This window comes from Netta rufina (assembly GCF_964035555.1).
Source record: "Netta rufina genome assembly, chromosome: 10".
NCBI classification, from domain to species: Eukaryota; Metazoa; Chordata; class Aves; order Anseriformes; family Anatidae; genus Netta; species Netta rufina.
Genome location: NC_140133.1, coordinates 14,238,888 through 14,261,733, shown reverse-complemented (window position 1 = coordinate 14,261,733; position 22,846 = coordinate 14,238,888).

Sequence of the window (22,846 nt, the reverse complement as noted above, 5' to 3'; positions counted from 1 at the left end):
TGCTCTCAGAAGACTACCCCTTTCACAGAATTTGCACGTCCTGCTCTTAGACTTCTCTCTGCAGTCTGTGTTCTCCCATGCAGTGGAGAGCCCCTTCCTAGCTCTACAGTTCAACCAGAGTTCAAAATACCTCTTGCTTTGGATGGATGAGTGGCTAAGGAAAGCAGAGGTGTCTGTGCTAAGACAGAAGGCTCTTACATGCCTTATAAGGGGCACAAACGAACAGAAAGTTCCACTCAGGCCAAGAGACAGTATGTCCGAATACATCCAGTCTGTCACATTGACTTACATCAATGGATACCATCCCCTCGGGCAGTCCTCCAGGCTATTCCCTGCTTACTACAGACCAGAAATGAAAATGCAAAGCGACAAGCCTTTGCCCTGTGGTGTCTTTTCCAAAGGGCTGGGCACTTTGCATACAGACAGAATGGAGTTCTACCACAGACTTCATAGAAAGTGTTTAGTGGTTTAATGGTTTAGTGCAGGACTTGTTAGCGTTAGGTCAGAGGTTGGACTAGGTGATCTTGGAGGTCTCTTCCAACCTAGATGATTCCATTAAATGACAAAAATAATAATAATAATAATAATCTCCAGCTTCAATTCAATGCTAAATCTTATACTCAGGCAAATACTCAGCTGGTGGAAAGCAACACATTCCAGTAGGACAGGAAAGGTGCTGAAAATCTATGAGGCTGTACCAGTTTACACCAGCAGAAGATCTAGACCACTGCACTTAATAAGAGCTGGCTTGTAATCAAAGAACTACTAATATTTAGTGTCTGTAAAGAGCTAAAATGAATAAAACATTCAAAAGAGGCAGGAAAAAATACCCCAAAAGACTGAAGATGTAATTATGTACTATAATTTCTTAAGTACTTTCAGCCCCCACAACTCAGTGTATGACTTTATTATTAATGACTTATATGCACAAGTAACAAAGGACAATGCTACCATTTGCAGTTCATAATTATGCCACATTTGTCTGCCACCACTGATTCACTAATACTAATTTTGTTTAACATACAGTGTGTGGAGAACTGTACAATAAATCTTGTGATATAACACAGTAACATCTCCCAAGCTTATCTCTGTGATTTCTTTCAACTTACCCAGAATACAGTTCATCTATTTCATATTCTCTATACACCGTTTTAGGAATTAATAGCGATAAATGCAAGTTTGTATTGCATAAAATGTGAATTATAGTGGAATTGTATTTGCTGAAAGGTCAGTACTGAGAGCATCTCACTGAACATGGTATATCAACTGGGAATCAAAGGTCTAAGAAACTATAAAATGTATTATCAGTGGAGTTGGAACACAATCTAATTTGGCATTCTTTTCAAAGATACACTGCCACAGAAATACTTTGTCAGTGCTTTTCTCCATTTGACACAGATATCTTCTTAAATGTTATATTCTAAGATACTCTAAGGTAAGTTCTACCATTGTCTCTTTTAGCCCTAAATAACCAGATCCTTTACTGATGTCTGAGTAATTACAGTTAGATTTTAGATTAATTTTCATAATGGTCAAACATATGATTATTACATTATGGGTCTTAGATCTCAAAATCAATATTCAAAGTTATTTTTATATTCTGCATGACGTTTCTGTACTTCTGTAATTAGAGTGTACATAATTTGTATTATTCAAAACTTCAACAATCTCATGGATATTATTGTTCTCAAATTAGCTTATGAGCGTTTCATTGCAAGACATTTGAGCAAAGAATAGTCAGGATATCATAACCTTTTCTGATATGTTTCGGAGACAGATAAAACTTTAAATGTCTGGGAAGGGGTGGGAGGGAACTGTTTTGCAAAGTACTTGGTGTACAGTGCTTATTCATTGCAAGAGACTGGTGTTTCTTATTGAATTTTTCCTAGCATTACAAGAAACTGAGGACAAAAATGATTCAGAATTTATGAACCACAACATCCATTACTGTGCAAATGCTATGGATATAGTATTATATGCTGCACTTACATCTGCTGCAATTGATTTTGATCTGTCTAGGCTAATTACATATCTATAGATGACAGAATTACTCTTGGTCAGATTCTTGACTGCAAAACTTTCCCTGTCAGTTTCTAAATCTCACCAAAATATCAAACATTCAACAGCAAAAATCATCCTGAGCTAGCAGGCAAATTAGTTATAGGGGTTAACAACCCTTTTGTTTTTCCCCTTTCTTATTATCCTAACAGTACAACTGTAACAATAAAGTAGTACAACATGGACAAGTAGGATTTAATGACCCACTTAAAACCCTGAAGTGGAAGTGTGGCTGACACTTCATCTACCATTTATTTACTTTAGCTCAAATCTGCGGAAGTGATGCAGTAGCCATCAGCTCTGGCTTTGTTCACAGTAATATCATAAGCATGTGCTTAACTTTAATCATGTCATTGCTCCCATCCTGGACTTAATTGCTGCCTGACTGCAGATGCTTTCCAGAACTATGTCTTGAAGTCAGTCATTAAGATTTATATGCACAGGTTTAATGGACCAACACCAGACTTCTTTCTCACTAATGTCAATGGAGGGAAACGGTCACCTGAGACATCTGCACACTAGCAGGACCGCTCCTATATATAGTCATAGCTTGACTATACCAACTCCAACTATCCTGGCAAGTCCATTCCCTTGGGGAATAAGAGTTCTCACCTGCAATTAGTATTGGAAAAGGCAGAAATACTCAAAAGCTTCACTGCACTCTCTACAATAAATATCAAACAAGCTCAGTCCAAGAAGTATATATTCTTCTGAATGTTATTGTTCTGAATATATTACCTTATATATTTTATGAAATAACAGGGCTTATCTCATACCTCATAATGCAATCTTTTATTCTCTCATTGCTCATAAGGTAATCAGTGTTTTAGTCAAAATCTTCGGTTTCCATAGCGTTCCAGGGAAAAAAAAAAAAAAAAAAGAAAAAAAAAAAAAGACAAAAGCTAAAGCCTGGTTACTAAAGTGACCTCTCTGATGACAAAATTCCAGCCTTAAATCATCTCCATCTTCCTCTAAAGAAAAAACAACAATGATCTGTCCTTATCCAAGATACAGTGTTCAGTCTGTGTTGAAGAGGCACAATAGCACATTTCAATCATATCACACGATATGAAGCCCAACATGTGAAGTACTTCCCACATAAATATCCACCATCACTGGTAACTATCCTTTACAGGATACCAGAGATGTGCTCTGTGCTGTAGAAAACAGACTGATTTATTTTGTGTATCAAGGTATATACACTCAAATTAAGAAAGCTGATCATAAACTTGCATCAATATCCAGCTACACCAGGGCACTTACTCAATTTGGTATGGTCTAGCTGGTGTCAAGCTGAATGGAGTACAAAGATCATACTGCTGGCTACTGTCATGTCTAGAGCAGGAAATTAAACTGAATGGCACAGCATGTCCTGACACCTCTATTTCTATAAATTCCATAACAGTGAACTTTTCTTCCTTAATCCTAAATAGTAAGCAACAAGCAATTTGAAAGTTCCTATAAGATAGTACTTCAGTGCCATATAGACAGGCTGCTAGTTCAGATTTGTGTACTCAGAATGACTCTTATACCCTGGTCTGAAACATGAAGTTGTCAACAGCAATCTCATACCAAAAGAGTAAGGGGGTGAAAACCTTCCTTTGCACAGTCCCATGCAAGCTGAACACTTTTTGTTTCCTTTAACATTTCTGTTATAGACCAGATGTTTCCTTCCTATATGACAACTTATCTGAGATTTCTGTGGATCTAAAAAACAAATCAAAAGAAATTATTACTATTTATTCAGGCATATTGAATAAATATTTCGCTCTGCACAAAAATAATTTAACTATTTTAAGCACACAGAAATGGTTTATAAAGATGACATTCATCAGCTTTCCTATAACTTCATCAGCATCTGCTTCCTTATGGACTCAGATTTGTTCAGCTACATAACCACATTAGTAATTCCTAGGGAAAAAAATATATATATTTGATGTTATCCATTAAATAATTTTAATTAGTTAAATGGCAAATTAGAAAGAAAGATGAAAGTCTTTCTCCTTTACAAAAAAAAAATAAACTCTGAAGTGCAAATATGAATTTAGATCAGTTCACAGTAAAAGAGAAAGAAAAATCTAGTTTGAATACATGGGGATTTCTGATTTCTTCAGCAAGAGAGAACCTTGAAGAAACTAAACCCTGCCATGGCCAAGCCACTGTCACATGTGCTTCTGGACCACAACTCCAAGATGAAAAAAGCAAGTGAAAGATTATCGCTTCTTGGAAAGAATACTACTCTAGTTAATGTGTGTATTTTTGTACATCAACAGCCAGAGAGATGGTGGAAGAAGAATGCCTCACTCCTAGGTCATTGACACAAACTCGGTATGCATAAGAGCCATGACAAAGTCACTACTTGGGCTGCCCCAGGCGAAAATGAAGAGGAGGTTTGCACTCTGCTCTTACCAAAAGAGTTGCTGGAATCTGAAAACCGAAGGCATTCTATGAAACCTTTTGCCGCCTTCTAGCGACAAGCTCTAGAAAGAAATAAATGTCTGTATCCAATTTCTTGTTCAGCTGTCATGCTTTTAGACCTGGAGACCCTTATTTCAGTTCCCCTGATAGGAGTTCACTGCCCAGGAATAGGTGGTTGTACTGTGTTATATGTGGATTTCCATTGCAAGACCTGTCAGCCTGGCACTGTTCACAAAATACGAATGCTTTTCTATCCCAACGACTGCTTCATTCCTGTGGCTCTGATGATGAATGAGCAGTAAACATGCCACAAAATTAATTTAGCCCTATGGCAGATCATCGTGAGAAGCTGAAAGTTACAAAAATAGACCCATTCTTGTTACAGCTTTAAGACTGATAGGTAAATCTCATTCACAAAAGGAAACTATAATTACATGAATATAAATGTTAATGTGAGGTTCGAATGCAATTTTAAATATTTATCTTTCAGAGGTAAACAGCCACAGTGAATATCTAAAGAGTAAACACACATTAAATCAATTCAAGTGCTTGCAAACTAATCTATTCTCAAACACATTTACTTAAAGGCAAAGAGTCTACAATGCCAAGAACCCAGACATCAGCTGATGTCAACATACTTGAAAATCATCAGCCTGTTGTGCACAGCTATGCTCAACAGGTCAGCTCTGCCCAGCAATCAGATTTCCTGGACTCCCTCATCACTAATTCTCAGGACAGTTCTGTTCTCTTCAAAGGTAAGATTGAATATTTCTTCCCCAAAAGTGTACAGAGCTGTCAAAAAAAATAAATAAATAAAAATTGCTCCAAACATTTCCCTGTTCTCTTTGAGATGGAAGAGAATTTAAAAAGCCCAAATGTGGATCCACATTCATATACCATTCTTGTTTTTATTGGCAAAATCTTGGACTAGAACCCCACTGCAGCAGCTGATCCAAAACCCACAGAGCTCCCATTGGCTGTGCAAATGCTGTGTGAAAAGGTTGACTTTTTAATGGTTTTGACTGAATTTATTTTGATGGCTGATATCCAAACATTTCATAACTTACAGTTTTGGAAACAGATGTATTTTTGCTTTTGCTTTTTCTGAACTGTAGTTCTTGCATGCTGACAAAACACAACAGGAAGCTTCACAAAGCACAGGGGTCTTCCCATGCTGCAAGAGTGACAAACAGGAATATACCATCACCGAAGATGGTGAGACCTTCTGAAACTTCTGCTGCCCTTTAATAACCAAAAACGTGATAATATCCTTAACCTGCAAGACCAATTGCAAGGGACACAGAAGTGGGCCATATGGGAAATGGGTATCTCTCCATAAGGTAATGACTGTAATTCCGTATAGTAAAACCATGTTAAGCTTGTACCAAGAAATAAAGAAGTTAAGAACTTTCAGACTGTTCCCTCCATATTATTCATAATATGGCTTATGCATCACTATTTAAAACTACAGAATAGGCAAGTGAAGTCTTAAAACCCCTCTCTTTTAAATGAATATTGTTTGGGCTTTCTGTAAGCAGAGGCACATCTTAAAGTTTCAGTTTCTCTCAAGACAGAGTAATGTTGCACATCGTCAAAGCTGGATTTTACCTACAAAAGAATAATGATAACATTCAATTATGATCTTCATCATGTTATGATGAAGACTTTAGTCAGAGGTCTTTGTAGTTTCATGATATGACAAGAAAGAGTTGGAAACAATAAAATCTAATTTTAATCTGCATAACATAACTAATTACACAACTCCTAGATTAAACAAATCTTGTATAAACGTAATGCACTCATGTATAGGGAATTCCCTCAGTCTAGTTAAGCAATTATTTTTCTAATTCTTGAGGTATCATTAAAACCTTCCTAATTTAAACAGAAACAGATGTGTATAATAACACCACTGTCAAATGCAACTCTTGATATGTCAATAAATAAATATTTTATCCTTTGGTGATAAACAATTACTTGGTACAAATAGAAAATAACTGCTAATGACAATATTAAGGGGTTTCAACATGTAATTTTACTAAGCTATGAGCATACCAGCACACAACCTGGCACAGAGCAACATTTGTCAAGGTTTTCACATGGGGCATGATGCATTTTCAGAGGAAGAGAAGCTAAAACTCTAGTATGTTATTTGGTCTTTGTCACTTTCATAAAACGGGATGTAACTTCTCAGCTGTAATAATAAATGATGCCCAGACATGGAGACCATTGACAGTTTGAACTGAAGATGAAGGTAGTTAACGGACTAATATCAGATGTTCTTAAATCATGAAGATGCTTATTTTACAGTATGTTATTACACTAACAGATTGTAAAAGAACTTATAAGTACCTGGCTTTAATGTGTTTACCCCTGAAGACCATCAAAAACCTGCTTTGTAGGCAATACTCATGAATTATTACATATCTAAAAAACAATTACTGTGTTATCATCTGTTTCAGCTTTGAGGTTCATTACTGTAAACGTACATACTGTAAAAACAGGGAGCAATATAGTAGAAAGCAGATCACTTACACATCTAGAATACAATAACATGAGATTGATTAGATAAAAATTAGGTAGAACTAAGGTCAGTTAAATTAAACAAAACAGACACTTTCACCAGAAAAATGAGGGCTTTCAGTCTAGAAACTGTAGAGTATTTCATAAAAATTGGGTTGAACAATAGCCACTGAAGTTCATCTCCAATTAAGCAATTCACTTTCTCCCTGTTACTGCCAAAGCCTCACAGCCAGCTGCTTTGTACCTTCGAGCCTCCAGCAACGCCACCTCCTCTTTTTCCTTCCCAGCTGCTTTCTTGCATATGAGGAAAGGAAAACAGAGTAAGCCAGGCAGATCAGCTCAGGTTGGCAGCCATCTCTGGAGAAAGCAATCCAAATCAAAGCCTCTTAGCATCTGTTTACCAGGTCCCTTAGGGCTATGAATCTCACTTGAAAAGCCCTGCCTGAGGACACGCGGCCTCCATGCCGTGACAAGGCCTGGGTCTCCTCTGACAGACATATGCTTCCAATTCTTCTGCCACATTACTCTTAAATTAAGAGGTACAGGGTTTGTCAAGCACTGAAATGTGGTACACATCACAGTTAGCAGGTAACTAACACTAATTGAAAATTGTGTCATTTGAACAATGAGTTTTTCCCGAAACAAGTCCAAGGGTGCCTTACAAGTGGCGGTCTGCTGGAGCAAGAACTGGACCCAAGAGGCTGTGCTTGGCAGTAGATGCAGGTCTTGGTATAGGACTGCTAGGCACAATTTATGGCTATAATTTTAAAATTAAACTAATACAAAGCACTGAACTGAAAAGAGCTCAATTAACATGCATGAGGCCAAACTTCCTGCTGATATAATTTCTCCAACTTCAATGGAACTGGAACAGAAGTGAATCTGGCTCATTATTTCCTATTCTTCTGAAGACACACAGATGATAGTATCTGTTATACTATTACCACAGCATGGAAGAAGCTCTGTTGTAGTGACCACTAATGCCATATGCTGGGGAAAAGATAAACATTCTTTCTTGCTTCCAGACAATGAAGAGAAGGATTATATCCACATAAGCTAATATTCAACCAAAGTCCTTATTCTACATTGCAGTAACAGACATACTCTCCATTGAAATAGGTCATGGATGCAATCTTCTGAAAAAGTAAATTAATAATTTTAAAGACTATCCTCAGCCAAAAGTAAAGAAGTGCAGGGCCTAATCCAAATCCCACTGTGGATATGGATTATTTTTATTTATTTATTTATTTATTAGCTTATGTAACCATTCATACAGGGCTAACCTATGAACAAACATTGCAGTTAGCCATGCTTGATATCCTTCTAGCACTTAGTCCCTCTCATTTTCAGCAGTAGTAATCCAAGAGATTTCATTAGTTACATTCTACTCTATTCAAACATTCCCACTGAGGAACAGCAACTAATTAAGCACATGAAGATTAATGAAAAATATAAGGAAAGATACTGCAGTTGTTAAATTTAAAATAGCTCCTGTGCCACTATTTAAAAAAAAATATATATCAAACATCATTATAGCCTCGTTTGAGGAAATGGTAAGAATATTAACAGCAAATCTTCATTTCTTCACTAGTTACTAGCAATTACAAGGCCAAATACCAGCAGTGCAATATCTTTCTTTATTTCTATGGAAAACAAAACACAGTTGCAGTGCTAGGCCAGGAAGATAAAGGCATGTCTCAAGACATTTCCCAAGAAAACAGGTACTGTGAGAAGAACACTGTGGGTCAGATTTCACAGGTAGGTCATGTTCTGCCATCTGCTAATGGTATCACTGAGTATTATCAACGAAGACAGCATACACAGTTGCCTGATGAAACACTAGATAGGTATATAGCTGCATTAGAAGAATTAGCCAGGACACATCAATTTGGTAACCTTACTGTAATGAAATGATAGATGACCAACTGTTGGGAAAGGCCACAACTTCCTGGATCCATGCACTATTACCTTCTGAATCAAAGCTGACACTGACTGGAACAGCTCTCCTTACATGGAACAACCCTTCAAGGAAGCCAAGGCTCTTGAAATAAAAGTATAGAAGTAAGGTCAGGAGAAACTGAGCTTTAAAAAAAAAAAAAAAAAAAAAAAAAAAGCTTTTTGTTTAAGGCAGAAGGAATTGCATCATGTCCTGAAATGATTCTTCCTATTGCTTTTTGACAGATGAAGCAACATCCCTTCCTTTATTAAAAGGGGCTTAGAAGAGTTGAGGAGATTTGCTTATGATTATACATGTATGCATCAGTGTTTAATAAGTAATAGCATTTACATAAATAAGTTGAAGTTACTGGTGCTGTCCTGGCTTGGAGATAAGTCCAACATATATTTCCAAGTGGCTGCAGGGGCAGATTTAAAGCACTTTTGTTACAGCCAAAGTGCTACCCAAATGTTCTAGTTCATGATGAAAAACTAAGGGACACCCTTTTTAAAATGCTGAGTTAAATCCTGGCCTTCAGATTGTGACTTCCTTGAAGCTAAAGAATTTGGCAATTAATTTTGGACTATACCATAGCTTCGCTGTAGGGTCAGAGGTGCATCTATAAATTCCATCACATTTTGCCAAGCCTCTACAAGAATTTGCTGTCAAGTGTGGCTGATAAATCACAGTGAAAATTCTGTTACCATCCCACCAAAAGTATTAATAATCCAATGAATTAAGCTGCAATTATTTTTCCTTGCACCTTTGGAATATGCTACAGCTCATACATGAATGGCTTGTTTCCTTGCTTCATATCTCAGCTCAAATTTGCTCACATTAAAAACCCTATTTGTTCATCATTATGAAGGGGCAACATCTGACCCTAATTCTCCTGGGAGCCAGCTGGCTGCCTTGGCATGTGTAGCAAGATAGATGCACCACTGTAGTCACAGAATATTCAAGACTGCCGCTAAGACTTTTTTTGCAGCAAGACTATAAAAATGCCTGTGATGTTTCTGGCTAAATTAGTAAGAAAAAAAAAAGAATGCTTCTTGCATGAGCTGGAAATGAGAAGGGATAATTAAATCAATTCCTGATACTGAAGCAACACATTAAAGGTTTCTCTCTCTCTCAAGTGCACAAAGTTCAGGCTGGTCTGACCTGGTTACTGGAGCCCAGGCTGAGAAAAGAAATAACCCAGCGGAAGACACAATCATTCTCTGTGCGCTTACCAGCACGTGGTTCTGAACCATAAGAAAAAGCTAGTATACCATAGACTCATCAGGATCTCTATCTGGTACATGTCACATACCTGCGAGTTGTGTCCTGTTTAAGGTATACGTGCTCCAAAATCTGTTCACTCTGAACAGTTTTCTTTAGGAGCTAACAGACTACAGGGTAACCCTGAGACTGGACCTCCATTCATGGCTGCTAGAACAACCACAAGAAATTTGCTTGCAGTCTTAGTCTGGAAGAAGAGAATGACCATACCATCTGAGTTTGGCCATCTTTTTTGTTTTGTTTTGTTTTTTAGGTAGTAGCCAGAAAGCCAGACTGCTAAAGTCATGCATACAGACCCATGAGCTTCCTTGGCATTCATTAACCCACATTTTTCCATGCTTCTTTTGAGCTTTTCCTCTATGTACGAGAATGGCAGCAAGAACAGCCTTGCAGCAATACATATATTTTGGAATGTCTTTGTATAGATGTATAGAAAGTTGCTGAAGGTATTTCCTGGACAGTGATATGGAGAAGATTAAATAGATCCTCCTGGCCTTGGAATCCAGGAAATGCTAAGTCTTTTGCTCAACACTAAGAGTTAAAACCACAAAACTTTCACTTTTCCTATTACATGGGAACTATGCGGTATTTTTAATCTAATCTTCTTCAGGTTTAGCCTCTCTGCCCACGTCCATACAAATGTGCTGCTTACTGATGTTCTTTTTTGTATACAGTCTTATGTTATTTTCTTATGGGGGATAAAATTACCATTAGGGTACAGCAACAAATCTGTACTCAAGCAGGCTGTGTATTGTGTGCACTAGTTAGTGAGGCATCTTTATTATAGCTAAACAGTTAAGTATTGACCATGAAGTTGAGCAGAGGCACAAATGCTTTATCTAAATTACCTTTGATCAACTGGTTTGAGGAGGTTACTGAAGATAAAGCAGACTACAGAGCTTACATGAAATCAGTTCCACACCCAGCTGTGGAACTATCAGCAAAACCCTTCCAAGACAGATTGCAGTCTTATGGCCCAGGACTTATGTACTACATAACTGGTCTATTGAAGTACACGTTGAAATACATTACCAAGAAATACTACCAGCACACTGTTATTTACACAAAAAGATGGCTGTATCCACCTCACTCACTTCTGAGACCGCAAGAAAGAAAGAGAGCCAAGAGGGCAGGAGTAGAAATCGAATCCACAAGTAAAGGCACACAGCAGAAATTGAGCTTTGATCTTTGTGTGGGGAAATAACAGGCAGCTTAGAGAGATTCCTGACAGTCTGAGTTATGACTCATGGACATTGCATGAGCCCAGCAGGTGTTCATGTCAGGAGACTTCCAGACACCAGGTAAAACAGAGGGAGGCATTGTACCATCACCATTTAGTAGGAGAGTTTAAGAAAACAAACAAAAACCAAACAAACCAAAAAAGTAAATAAATTAATTAATTGATAATATTTTTCCTAATCTGACCTTTTCCTACCCAGGCTCAAACACCCTCTCCCACACACAGATCACTGCCAAAACAGACAGAAAGGAACAGAAGAGGCAAAGAGCTCTGAAGAGGTTTCACCCACCCTTAAAGTAAATGTTGTAGGCAAGCACCCACCTTCATCTGCTTAAAGCCACCTCATGCCACACGCAACATGAGGCTGCCATGCTGCCCCTGCACATCTGAGTGCTCAGCCTGTCCCCAGCTGCCAACAAACCTGTCATTCAGCCAGGGGCTAATGGAAAGGGGAGATAGCAGAACACTGTGTGGCTTAAGAGGGCAAGAAGTACACAGGGAGAAAGCAGCCACAGGCATCTCACTTAATCCATGCAGTTGGGATAGAATTTATACACCAGCCTGATTTGCAGGTGTAAGATTTAAGAGGAGAGAAAAATGAGATTGCATTCATTCAGAGTGTTGAGCTGTGCTGAGAGATCGGACCCCGTCCAGCATCATCCCTGGAGGAGATGGCCACAGGCCTGGACGTGCCCGTCTCTGCTCCAGCCCCCAGCTCACGTGGAAATGATGGAGGGAAGCAAAGAGCTCCAGTTACCATGGCATCCCTGACAGCAGCCCTCCAAGTCTTACACTAATGATTTTGGAGTCTGATGTTTACATGCTTAGTTTAAAAGTATAATGATTTAGGAGCCAACAGGATTACACCAGAGTAAAAGACAAGCATTTTGCCCCAAGGCTTTCTTTAGAAATTAGACATATCACTTTTAAATATGCCCACTAGCATTTTAGTGTACCTCTGAGATGTTTCTGCTCTGGCAGGGTATCTCAAAAGCACAGGAAGAGGAAAATGCAGGTCTTCATCATCTACACTGTAGTGGAAAGGGGGGAGGTTGGTTCCCCCAAGGTAATGGTTTGGGGCTAATGTATGGAATCGCTTTGTAATTCAGACTTTCTAATAAGACTGACAGTAAAGGCTCCTAAATCTCAGTGCCTTTTGATTAATAAAGTAGGAGTGTATCCCTGGGCAGAATGAGGACAACAGCAAACATGCTTTAAATTAAAGGGAAAGCAAGCTGAGCAAGATGTGACCCAAATAGCTGAGTGGAAGGGTACAGGCAGAGTTTCTTGTCCATGCCTCAGGGAATTTGCCAGGCACTGTTTAAACACACACTGCTGCCCCAGCACTGTGCAGAGACCCCAGAACAATGGGCCCAGACAGTGATCATGTTCCCAACTTCATGTGCTTTTTGCTCAGTGCCTCCTACACTGGTCGAGCGAGACAGACAAACAAGGACCAACCAGACGTAGCTAGAATTGCACTTACCACTGATGTTGCAAAAATGTCTAATTGCCATTCAACTTTTTGTCATAAAAATAAGTTTCCCATAATTATTTCAAGCTTTTGGCCTAATTCCAGTGCAAAACTTAATGGGACTTATTCCTACAAGATATAGGATATTGTCCCAATAGAGCCTAATTTGGAAATTGGCCACGTGCAATTACCAATGAGCAGAGCTGTGCAAGATTAAAAGCACAGGCAGTATAATTTCTACCTTGTGTCCCAGGCTCTGTGGATTTGTTACTCATCCAGCCTGTCCATCTGGGGAGCAAACAGCATGTACTCTTTGATGAGAAACTCTGGCCAACCGACCAGCTGTGAAAAAAATAGATTACTCTTGTCATTTTTTTCTCCCAGGTAATTTGCTGGGAGTAAAAATATAATTTCTTTGAAGGTTTGCAGTTAAAAGAAGATCCAAGGGATGGGTCTTATTTATATTTAAAAGTTCACCACACTTTTATTTGCTAAATCTAATTTGAAGATATATCACTGATGGAAGAGTGCCCTGTCCTTTGGGACACGGGAAAAGTGAATTTCTGTTATTTAAAGTACTGTCAAAAATGCGACAGCTGTTAAAGGAAAAAGTTCCTTCTAAATGCACTTCTATACTCCATAAGAAAAAGTAGACATTATTAAAAAGGTATTAAGAGAATGACTTAAAAAAAAAAAAAATGTTCCTGCTGTACCCAGGAACCTGAATGGATATATCTTTTCTTATACAATAGGATTTTGTGCAAAATTCCATGGATCTTTTGAAATTTTAAGTTCAGAACAGGTCAGTGACCTAGAATTGCTCTTAAAAGGCTGATTGCCAGTAATAGCCTAAATGGCATTATAATAACAGCAATGATATTTTTTGGCTTATATTCAGCTGTAGGTGCAGGTCTGTCAGTAGCTCAGACTTCACACTCTCTAGTGGTTACTGCTTGAGCTAAAAAAGTTTTGCTGTAGCTTCTCAGAACTTCTGTAGAAAAAAAAAGTCACAAGAGGCTGCCAGAAAATCCATCTTTCCTGTGATAGACAGCAAGAATCCAAGCAGGTCCAGAGAGTACACAGTGGGTTTTAGAGGTATACAAGAAATTTCTGCTCTGTGCTTTTTAGACCTTGTATGTAATAAAACTAGATATGCACATAGACTGTTGGCCTCAAAAAAAACTCTTTAACGCTTTGTCCCAGCCACCAGATGGGTTTAGTAAGTTATTGGTGACTAGCGGATCAGCAGGACTTATCACTCAACAACTGGTCAGTAGAGTCTGGGAAAGCTGCTACATACAGATTTAGGTCTAACAGTGCAAGAATCACCCTTTCTGGGTTGCTGGCTCCGTGCAGGTCTATCAATGTCGTACTCCAGTCACTGCTCTCAAGTCTGTATGACCCCAAGCTACATCATGAGAAGTAAAATGCTGTTATATCAGCCTGCCATTCCCAACCACCTGCTACAGTATTAAAATTTAGAAATAAAATCTATTACCTTTTATTATACCTAAAGGAATATAAAAATTGCAGAAAAATACTCTGAAATAGAGAAAACACTGTTCTCCCTTATCATTCCTCTATTAATTCTACTCCACATGGTACCAATACCCTCCCTTTCCATGTGTACTGCACTTTCAATACTAGCTAATGGAGAAAGATGGATCTCAGTAATTACGAAGAGAGAGAAGCCACAACAGGAGGACCAACGCTTGCTGTGTGTAATGCAGCAATCGCTAACCTGACCTGACTGGCAGAGGTCATGCAGAAGGTATGACTTCTAATGCTGTCTGATGCCTCTGACTTTAAGCACCAAACTCCACCAGATAACTGATAGTTAGTCAGAACATCATCTTCAATGTTAAAAGGAGAAAGAAGAACAGATGTGTTCCCCCCGATTGAGAAAAATCTGATAACAGCTGAGCTGTCAAAAGGAGATGATGGCAGGGAACCTGCATTACAAGCTCCTGTATAGACTACTTATTCCTATGATGTCAAAGACAAAATATCTCAGGGGACATCACTTATCCAGCATATACTATGCTAAAACATTGAGATGTGTGCTTTAGCAGAGATGACCTCAAAGTTTAAACAACTGCTTCTCATTCTGATACTCAAAAATTAAGTTTGATCTAAGGAAATAGAGAAAAAAAGCCAACAGGTATTTCTTATCTTGCCTTTAACTCCCACACATTAGCCACACTAAGTCATGTTTATCTCATATGTGATCTTAGATATACTGGACTATTCCCAACATGGAAGCAGATTCTCATGTAAATCATGTACATCAGCATATAGCTGACTTCAGACCAGCTATGCTAATATTTAAATAAAATAATTCAAGTAGAAACTATTTTCTGTTTCTAGACAGGGCTAGTTTCTGAAATTTTCTGACACGTTGGGTACAATAAACACCACCTCTGCTTTGAACTGCACGTATAAAAACCATCCTCAGACAGGTCTTACGCTGGATTAAATCCAAAAGTTCTTACAGATGAAGGGTTGATCTCAGCCTTAGAAACTTTGGTAGTGCAATTATTATTTTTTTTCAGAAAAGGATATCTTGAAGTCAATATGATAAATATGCATGATTGTTTTGTTAGTTACATACAAATAGTCACTCCAGTGGAAGTCAGCCCAAATCGGGATTTATGGCAAATTAAAAAGCAAGAAAATGTACATCAATTAAGATGTTTGGTTTTTGTATCCTGAAGTGCCAGAATTCAGAAGTCTAACCATAACAGAGAAATACATACCACAGGAAATACATACACACACACACACAAAGAAACATGAAATATGCATATGTATATGAAATACAGATGTATTTTCCCACCCAGTATTCCAAGGGTATTATAATCAATGATTTACTGTAAATAGAAGACCACTGCTATTTTCTATTCATGATATAGGCAGCTGTAGTGAACATTATAAAATACTGACTCAATACACATTTGTTTTCTTTTGACTGCACTGAAAGCTATCTACTGGTGAATATCTCCATCACAAAGAGAGCCTGTCACTGGATTAGGAGCCATCTAAGCCTGAAAAATTAGTCTTTATCAGGCCTGTGCACAGGAGTAAGTTTCACACGAGGAAGGCAACATGATTCAACTGCGCAAGGCTGTGTTTTAAGTAAAATGGACAGAAGGCAACATGCCCAAAACCTACAGTGTTCTGCTGCTACATGAGATGGGAGATATTTAGCCAAATATTCTGCTGGCATATATCCATTGACTTGGATTCAGAACCGTCAGAGCAGTACAGAATCTGCTGACAATTAACCATATTCATATGCACATAAATACATTGACATGAATACATACACGCACAAGCTTATTCCTCACACAGTTCCCACATTAGTTTTCTTGTGGGTACAAAAAGATACACGCTCATATTTTATACAGTACATTTAAAGTCTGAGCTACAAAATATTCCTGCATGTAAACGTATGGGTACATTTCCTCCGAGTGGAGAGGTATGTCAGGAGAATATGATTTCACAGCCAGATCTGTAGCAACCACCCCCGAGATAACCCCGGAGGCAGCTCCATGGCCAGCTGTTCAGAGTTCACAAAGAATTCAGGCAATAAGCCAGAGCCAAGCCCAGATGCTGCTATTGGGAACTTTCCAAAGCTTTACATCTGGATCCTGCTCCTGCCAAATGCCCCATCTGCCTATGAGGTGATAAATTCCACCTCTCAGAGGACAAGAAGCAAGAGAAAACACCAGCAAAAGGGAGTACTGACAGCACCAAATCGATAAAAGACAGTTAACACTTCATTGGAATTTAAGAAAATATTACATTTCTTTTAAGAAATTCTAGCCTTCCACAGAAGGCCAAAAATACTGCTCTTCCATGTCCCCATGGCCTTCAGCTAGTGTGCCACTGAGTAGGAGGACTACTTTCAGTAGCACATGGCAGGAAAGATATCTCATTGATTTGGGAGGGGGGATGTCTCACCACCATCTCCCTTTCATCTTTTTTTCCCTCTCCTCAAGATATCAAAAAAAAAAAAATCTCAAGTAGACATGAAGAGTGCAAGGGGATGAAAGTCCCAACACTGGAGTATCATATATGATGCTGCAAAAGGGTAGCAGCATCCTTAAGAAGGATTGTAAGTTTTAAAAAGATAGGCTGTTGTACAGAAGAAATTAATAGGGCTAGGGTAAAAATGTATTCGTTTATGCTCATGGGAGGAAGAATAAACTGCATGAGAACAAAATATGCATCTACTAGTGGGGTAACATCAGATTTTTTCAACTGAGGACAGTTTCATAGCAGCCAAAGAGAAACAATTTAGTCCATGTAAAGTCACAGAGGAGATATATCTGAAACTATACAGTGAGGAGAGATTAAAAAAAAAAAAATACTGTGAAGAGTGTTGTATGTAATTTAGGGTTTCCATTGCACCCCTTTTTGGGCACCTGATCCTTCAAAACTGGCAGTAGCTCAAATCCTTCTGATTTTCAGATCATCACCTCCTGTGTCACCAAATTGCAGAAAGTTCAGCTTTGTGTGGGGTGTGGGCTCTTTAGTGAAGAGGGCTTCCCGGTGTTGGGGGTTGGGGGGGGGACACAGATATAGTATCATATAGCTCAAAGCCTTTGTGGTATCACTATTGTTAAGAGCAATGGTTTGTACATCGCTCTAGAAAACTGCAATTGTTTTTCAATAGAGCTGAGCATTTGATGAAAGCTTACATGGCATCCATGCTTAGAAAGGAATTAAGGGCCAAACAAGAAAACTACAGAGCTGTAATAGAGGCAAAGATCCTAAAGTCAGTGATAAAGCACAGAGGACTATTCAGACAAGCTGCACAGTGAACGGTCCAAGTGAATTTCTAAAGGGGAGGTCATGCTTAGCAAGCTTTTGTGAGCACAATAATGAGAAGCTGTCAGGACTGAAGCTGGAAATAGAATGTAGTTGACTCTATGAATGCTTTTCTATAAGGTATTATAAAACATTAGCATATAAAGATGAGTAAGTAGGGCAATGATCACACAATTCATAGGCAGGAAACCAAACTCAATACTACATCTAAGGCCTGTGATTAGTAATAGATAGGTTCACTTTGGAAAGGAAAGGTGGAGGTGACTTGCATTGCAATTTGGCTTTGTGCAGAACCCAATTAACAAAGAGCACACAGCTATGTACCTGCGTAGCTGGACCTTTCATATCAAACTGCCACCTCTTCCTGCAGAACCAGACATCCATCAAGTTACCCACAGAACCTGTAAGTTCACAGCTGGATTTACCACACAAGGCACATGGATGAAGGCAGAAACTCATTTTACATCCCTTTGCCCCATGTTCACCTCAAACTACAATAGAAAGAGAAGCATCATGAATACAAAGGACTCCGTTGTGAAAGAAAATGTGCTGCTGTAAACAAGTCTCGGTGTGACTGTTGCTATTGTGATACTAGTAGAAGGTTCATGTTCCCAAATACCCACCTGGTTATAACCCCACTGAAGTTGTGGAACCTGGAACAAACCTGCTGCCATCATATTAATGCCAGAAGAGATCACATTTGGTAACTTAGAGACACTTTCTGCAACATTCAAGTCATTCAAATTACCTCCAATCTACTCCCAGTACGCTTCAATTTTCTCTTGTGAGTTAAAAAAAAAAAAAAAAATTGCAAAGGTCTTGGGACTGTATTTTGAAAGATAGCTGCATTTATACACAAGCATCCATGGCCTGAATCTTCTGTTGCCTAGATGGGGAGAAACATTTCAGAATGGGACACAGAGCTGCCAGCATGCTCAGTGGGAAGCTGCATACACCAGCTCATAAAGCAGTGCTAACAGAATTTAACAAACAGGCATGATTTAATCCTGCACCTCCTGAGGGATTAGGCACACCAGTCTGGATTGCCAGAAGCACTTACGATACCTTGGGTTTCACTACCATGAACCCACACCACAATTTTGACATCTAAATTGCCCCTCTCAGAAGGAAACTGGTATCAGCCTCAAATCACTGTGGAGGTGGTTTTGCAGACAGTCTCCACTAAATACACTAGCTGAGATGACCGGAGCAATAGGAGACTTTTGTCCCAAAATTTTCCACTGCTGCAGCAAAGCCATGGATCAGAATATGCCACACCTTAACGATCATCTGGAATTTCTCTAATACTTTAAATTAATATTCTAATTCACCTTCACAATGTTGTGATCTGGAGGAGCAAGGATAGAGAGAGAACTGGACTTTCAGCACAGAATTTTGGCTTTTATTGTTGCTTTTTAGAGGGAATTACTAAGTTCCCGCAGGTCCTTTTCATTTAGGGGACTATCACAGGAAAGTTTTGGTGCTAGATTGACCTGCTCTGTTTTGCAGCATTGAAAGCTAAAGATTTATGCACATTAGTAAAAAGTCAAAATCTCTTTCACAAGAAGGCAGCAGCACAGTGTGTTGCCAAAAGAGCAGAGCTACTTTCTGCCATGGCTGGAATGCGCTTCTCTGAAGGACCAAGCACCACTTTGATTTAATGGAAGAGCAGTACTGCATTTCTGTATATCAGCCAGGGTAAGATTAATGCCTTCTGATGTGAGACTACTGCACACCAGAGAGAACTGACTGACAGAAGCATTAACTAATGTTCATAACATGATGGTTTTACAATCAGTATCCTCATATCTTTTTAACCAAGTGCTCCTATAAAGCAGTAGGCAAGAACACATGTCACTTCAATAAGCCTCTAAAACCTAACCTCAAAATCTAGCTGTTTGTGCACAAATATACATGTGTTTATGTGTTCACATTTATTCTATGCATGTACTGTCTTCTAAGAGGACTGCTTGTAATTACTGGTACAGAATTGCACAAAATGAGAAGAATTATCACTTTTTCTTTTAAAACAGAAAATACAACATTATGGATTTAGGTGTTTTCCAAAGTTTAGAGAGATTATTTGCGACACTAAAGGTACTCTTCCAAGGACCCTATGGAGTATTTATGTCATTTTCTAACAGGGCACATTTTTAAGTTGGTACAAAAGCCTGTGTCACTGCCAAACAGTAGTCATGTTGATTTACAACATACCCCAATTTGTAAGCCGTATTTGAAGCCCAAATTCCAGCTTTGATTTGTCTTTTACTACAAAACTGAAATTGAGCCATTTTCAGGTTAAGGATGGAAGAAAACAATATGCTTGTAGACTCAGGTTCAGTTCTAAGCAAAAGGAGAGTGAAGAGCAACCAGATCAGCATTCTGAAGCATGTGTTGAACTCTGCTGAGCTTGAGCCTTCTAATTTATCCATTGACGGTCTGCAAAATTTAAGCATGTGCCCAGCTTCAGCAAGACTAAAATCAAAACTATTTCTACTTTCCCTCATCAACAATGCAGATTAATTCATTAAGAACTAAGCAAAGACCATCAATCTAGTTTCTAAGTAATCAATAACCAAGTCCTACAGGTTAAGATTGACCCAATCTCTATTCTCAGTGGAAAACAATTAGTGGGTCGAGTGTTATTAGAGTATATTGGACCAGTTCTAATAGAGATGTAATGAATAGAATTAAAATGGTTTAATTAACACCTGCATATTGAAAGACATACAGAATAGGCCTGTCCAGAAATCCATAAGAATTGTGATCCCAGTTTGAACCTGCTCTTCAATCTGCTTTTCAGGAAAAATAAATAAATAAATAAAAATCCAGTCTCTTGACTCTAGTCTCTGTCCCACTATTTTGCTCTGCAGCTCCTCCCTACTCAGAGCAGCCATGAATGTTTTGCAGAGACATTACCATGAGGAAGTACCCCTCTGCTGTGCCCTTTCATTTCCAAGAGGGCAGTTAAATGAAGCAGAGGTGAAGTTATACAGAAACAGCCAGTAAGATCAGCCTTGACAGCATGCAACCTTCATACAGTTTGGTCTGCTATGCAGGCTTTGTGGGGTGTAGTCAATGTTTGAAGAAATATCTTTTTTCCTCTTTCATTTCTTAATCCTTTCCCCTCTCTATCGATTCATTTAAATAAATAGCAACAATAGATAATCAACAAATTCAGTTGCAATTCTATTTTGTACCCAACGTTATAGCAACCTGAACCCTGGAGGAGCTGCAAGCCCCAATGCAAGCCACACGAAGTTTTTCTCTCCCCTTTTTCTAATAGAAAAAAGTACGTATGAAGTAAGAATAAAAGATCTCAAGCCATCAAGTCCACAGCTTTGCTCAGCTGATACTGGTCTTAGTTTCTTTAAGGTGTCATCTTTGTTCATGTTTTTGTAGGTATGTTCTCTGAATTTTAGGCAGGTGATTCTGTTTCGGAGTTAATTTCTCATTAGCATCCAGATGTCCTCTTTGTTTGAGCATTAATAATAAAAAGAGGTTTAAAAGAAGATTCATTAGACAGCAATACATTCATTCTTTTTAAACTGAAAACACTGACACAGCTCAAGTAGTTACCTCATATCTCCAGGTTCCAGCAGACTACATGGCAGGACTGATAACCAGCCTGCAAATCATTTCTGTGCCTGTGAACGTGTTAAATATGGGGTGTTTTTCTCTTTAGTGCAAAAGAATCCTGTTTTTCCTTAAGACTTTGCTGCTGGTGCTTTTATGTTTCACTAAGGGTGGGGAGACAAAATTAACAGATTTCTGTTCATCTTTTTCTCCATAGCCACAGTTCAGAAGTGGCACTGGAGCAGATAATGTGTTTGACCTTGTGGGAGTGGTGGGGGCCTGAGGGCACCATGCTCTCGTGCTCGCTCCCTTTCTTTGGGACCCTGCAAGTGATGGACAGAGGATTACGAAAAGATGAAAAGACTCCTTTTAAGCTGCTGTTGAAATTAACTGATCAGACTCTGTCATCTGTGGGGTCCTGCTCTTCCTTTTCTTGCATTCTCCCTGCTGTGGGAATGAAACTCTGCAAAGAGAACAAAAGTGCCACTCAATTCAACTAAAAGGAGTTCTCTGAAATGGCAAGCTGTTAATGTACATACTAAAGATCATCTCCCATTGTGCTTGTCAACGAGTTTGCCAATCATTTAAGCTAACATTATCTTTTTGCTTTACCTTAAGTCTGTGAGTTGCCATGACAAAACTGAAAAAAAAATCTTCAACACTTCTTCATCTGGAGGAAGATAATTGATGACACATTAAACCTGGGTCTTTAAAGGCTAAGTACCAATCCCTGTCCAACTCAAGTCAGCAAGGTATGGCTACTTGGGAAAAGAGCTCTGTAGAATTCAAACAAAATCCAGCTGCAAAAGAACAGTTAAGGAAGTCCTCAGAAGTATGTATCAGGGATACTCCGATCAGCAAGCAATACTTGCAATACTACTGCAGTACATGAAGCAAAGGACACTATTTCTAAATAACTCATTTGGACAGGTAGGGAAGGAAAAAAAGAAAAAGAAAACACACAGAACTTATGATGCATCCAGTGCAGAAAGACGTCATACAAGAGGGACAGAGTAGTTCTGTGGTATGAGAAGGAGAAGGACAAACACTTCAAAACAAGATTGCCAATATTCTTTGTGGGGGCTCTCATCTTTAGGTGAAACTCCTGAAATCATGGATTCCTGTACTTGTATTAGGCATGCACACAAGACTTAACAAATCACCATGCATACTATTTAGATATTGGCATTGGAAGTCTTTTGGTTGAGTCACTATTGACTCAGGGAGATGATTATGATAGAAAACAAGATTCAGGGTTGAAAATAAGTGTGGTTTTCTGCAGGAAAGGGTTCATGGTTGGGGGTAAACAAGAAAAGAAAAAAACAGCCGATGAGTGAGGTATCTCTGTGGAAGAGAGATTCATTGCTACAGTTGTTTTTTTCCATCTCAAGATAACCATTAGAAATTCATGCTTCCCATGCAAAGGTGCAACCCAGCATAAATTTGGTGAGGACTATGCTCAGATCAATATTCATTTAGATTGTAAAAAGATGTCATGGCTTAGAAGGCT